This window comes from Lipotes vexillifer, unplaced genomic scaffold, assembly GCF_000442215.2.
Source record: "Lipotes vexillifer unplaced genomic scaffold, Lipotes_vexillifer_v1.1 scaffold212, whole genome shotgun sequence".
Classification (NCBI taxonomy): Eukaryota; Metazoa; Chordata; class Mammalia; order Artiodactyla; family Lipotidae; genus Lipotes; species Lipotes vexillifer.
In genome coordinates, this window is record NW_006780016.1 from 599,900 (window position 1) to 603,998 (window position 4,099).

The window sequence follows — 4,099 nt, forward strand, 5'->3', positions numbered from 1 at the left end:
TTTATTGCAAAGATCTGGGATTGAGGAATGTTTGGATGATTTTTTTTTTTTTTTTTCAAATAAAGTTTAGATGAGACAGGATTTCAGCACAGAGTAGAGTTCTGAGACTCCCCGGGTCCAGCTGAGTACTTGGAGGGATATCAAGTACATTTTATCTAAGGTATGGCACTAACTTTCATCAAAAAAGTATCATATGCTCAGTCACAAATGGTTATTGTAAAAGGTTTATTAACCTAAGTGCATATAAAAATTGTGAATTCCTAATACAAAGCAGTATTTGACTTTTAAATTTCATTTTAAGCTTGGCCCGTTCACTTGGAATGTGATTACAGAGTAAATTAAAAAGTAATCACATGTGAATTACATTTCCTCATGAATGTAATGACTTCAGGAGGCCGATTAATGTTAAGTAGTGCCTGTCCTACTGCAGGCACACCTTCCCAGGTGAGATATGCAAGATAGCTGTCATGAGTTGATTTAATTTTCTTTTACCAGTGTCCCAGAGAGAATACCTACATATCTAACAGGCTCCTCACGTTCATTAGGAATGAGGATCTTCCTCTCTTTTGTCTGTCCAAGAACCACCAGCAAAATAACATCATTGTCAACATATGGTTATGAGAAATAAATACCCAATGGAGGAGGTCCAGCTCTGGCACCATTTTCTAACTAACCAAGTCTCAATTTCCAAATCTCTCTTCCCATCTTGTTGGCAAATCCTTCCAATTTAGATGGAATAATTCAAGAGAATCACTAAAAAATGCATGTGCACTGGTGTAAAGGTGACAAACTGTCTCACAGGGAATGAAAGCTTATTAATAATCTACAGGAGTATCACTGCAGAGAACAAAATTTAAACTATAAATTTAAACCATGTGGAGCACAAGATCATTAAAATACTTCCCTCGTGGGTAATGGGGTATGGGGAAGTCAAAAATATTTGCTTCTTTTCAGTATATCCAGGTCGAGGTATTATTTTCTAAAAAAAAAAAAGTTGTCAAAGGCATCATGCTATTGTTAGCAGTGGGAAAGGCTGGGTGCTTCATTATTCTTAGCCCAAAGAGGAGCAGATCATTACTGTGGATTTGGTAGTAAGCCAAGTAAAGCCAGATACCGAGAGTTACTTTAGGTTAAGAGTTGATGTTCCTTCCTCTGACTCCCCACATCACTGAGAAGATGAGGAACTACTGCAGTATCATTAGCTGGACATTATACATCATAATCTAGGACACACAGAGAGAGTTGCTGTGATAAGTTGTTATAACCTAACACCTACTCTTACTATAAGTGATACTCTCAGACATCACCTATTCTGTAGTATTTATTTTCTTATTTCTTTTTTAAGTTTGGTGAGACATACTAAATTGAAATCACATTCCATGAATGAGTTATAACCAGTACTTGGAGACCTTCTGAACTAGGGAAATACGGAGATCGTCAGAGTTAGAAGATCACCATCTCATTTTATTGCCATTTAATTGTGGGCCCTCTGAGGAGATTGCTCCAAATGTCAGGTGTTCCTAACTCTGAGTGGGGTTGGGCAAGGAAAGGGGTGACACGGAGAGAATTAATGTCAGAAGAATAAGACAGAAAAAGCACAGAATTCTGTAGTTTCTCCTAAAACTGGCCTTTGGGATGCTTTTTAATGTTTTTGTTTGTTTTTATGTTTTTGTATATGTTATGTGTTCAGCCTGGGTATGTGAATTTCTAAATTGTTCTGTGCAAATTTCAAGAATAGTAGAAAGTCTTGTTTAAGTAGAAATTTTAAACCACTCAGGAATTAAAAAGAAATCCATGAGAACTCGGGACAGGTAACTTAGGCTTATCCCGCCTTAGGGAGAGAATAGAGATAATTTTTCTTCTCCTTTATATTGGAGATGCCAGATGCAGATGACTAAAAATGTGAAACAATATACCATGTACAGTAATTCCACTGCCTTAATTTGTGTGAAGAACACCAGTGTTCTTTTATTACACTGAAGATTTTATTCTACATCCTGTTGTTCCTTATCTAAGCATCTTAAGCCCTTTACTAACATACTGTATGATATCCAGAAGAGGTTGATGAAGATAGTGCGTAAAAGAGAAAACACCTCACGGGATAATGGATGAGAGAAGAAACTGACCATATTTAACATAGACAAGGTAAGACTAAGGCACTATGGAAAGACTTAGGAACATAGCTCCTCCATCCAGAGGACAGTACTGGATCAAGGTCATGGAGGCAGAGGTACTGGATTAAGGATGCCCCTGAGGTGCTAATGAGGGTTCTGTTACCCACAGGACTGGGTTACTCAACTCCCCTTCTAGGCACTCCCCATCTGCAAACTGAGGAATGATACTTAACTTCTTTTCCAGTATTTCAGGGCCTGATGTTTGACAGTGGCCTAAAGAGCTACATGAATTCTATGAATTCTGTTCTACCATGTTTGATTTACTGTTGTGGATAATATTGAACAGAACACAATACTCCCTAACATGTCTACTTTCAGCCTCACCCTTCTCCCGAGATCTGTTACTGGAATTATGCTACACGCTACCAAAATTATTTTTACACAATGCAATTTAGCATACAATGGGCCCAGAACAAGGGAATGGAATCATTAAAATGTGAAAAGAACAAGATTTTACCAGAACTCTTTTGTTGCCACTTTTTAAAAAAAGACTGTCACTGAACTTTTAATTAGGTTCCAAAAATGTGACCTGAGACAATAACAGAATGGCTTATTTTAATGCTACATTGCTCTTAATGGTATCTGCTTAAAAACGGGCCAGCCTTTGAAACACTCTGACATCACACTCTGTCACCTAAAACGTTGAGGCTACGAATTCAGTTTTATTTCCTAAGATGCCTTTCTTTACTCCTTTGTTCACCCACACATCCATTTACTCACTCATCCATTCAACAAACATCTACATTTATTGCCCGGCATGAGGGAGAGAGACAGGCAGCAAGAAGAAAATGGTCCCTTGTCTTCAACAGAGCTTATTAAAGTCCAGCTGGGAAGGCTGCCACTTACCTAACTTAAAATAAAACAACGTGGACTGTCGGTACTCAGCCAAATTGGAAGACTCCAGTCTCTAAGTTTTGGTCTTCACTGTTCCCTCTAACACAGATTTCACTCTTGGTTTAGCGATTTAGCCGCTGTTACTTCCAATACCCTGTATGTACTTCGTATGTTGCACTGCTGCTTTCACCAACCTGGAGGTGGCCAGCCTCACCGTGGAAAACATAGCGCCCTCTGGTGTCTTAAACAGAAACATGGTCACCCACAGCAGATTTTTACCATTATTCTAAATTCTACATTGTGGATTTCTATTTCTGAGGGCCACCACTGACCCTAATAACATGTTAAAGTACTTGGCAGAGCCGCTCAGGGGAAGAGAGATGCTGCATCAGGCAGTCAATCAGATGAAAAGAACCATTTAACAGCCACCCAGAACCTCTCCCCCACCAAAAGAATAGGACAGCCATCTGTAAGAAAACAAAATCACTTATATATGACTATTTCAAAACCAACATTTGACCACCTATTGCAGTGCTGAAGCCATGACATGAGAATTTATTATACTAGTCACTCTACTTTTGCATATGTTTCAAATATTCCATAATAACATTCTTTTAGACAGTCATTGCTAATGAACACCTGAGTTAGTCCATTGTATATTGGATCTAGATGTTACCCACAATTTCAGCAGAAACCTGAACTAGACCCCAACTAAACTTACTTTGGATCCTTGGGGAGAAAAAAAAAAAGAACGTTTTAGAAAACTTTGAATTGTGTCATGTTAGCCTAGCATAGGAATTAGAGCCATCAAACCTACTCTTACCAGTCAGCTGTCTATTCCAAGAGATGGCTGCCTGTCCCAGGAGCTCCTACACTCCCTTAGAATAGTCTAGTGACAGAGAGAAGGAAAACCACCTTGGAAAATTTGGTCAGCTGTTAACAGGCTGTTAGGACTTTTTAATCCACTGATCTAATGCATAAAAATGAGCAGAGTACTACAGTGTTATAGGGGAAAGAACATCTTTCCAGAGGAAGATCCCTGACTTTTAGTCAAGACTTTTTTTTTTTTTTTTTTTTTTTTTTTTTTTTTC

General features: G+C 38.4%; 2 protein-coding genes across 2 annotated transcripts in view; one reads left to right on the top strand and one right to left on the bottom strand.

Moving 5' to 3' along the window:
• Nucleotides 1-4,099, bottom strand: part of FHIT (fragile histidine triad diadenosine triphosphatase) — an 813,394-nt gene that overhangs the window by 466,447 nt on the left and 342,848 nt on the right. The window lies entirely within an intron of this gene.
• Nucleotides 1-4,099, top strand: part of LOC103080574 (ferritin heavy chain-like) — a 133,581-nt gene that overhangs the window by 14,084 nt on the left and 115,398 nt on the right.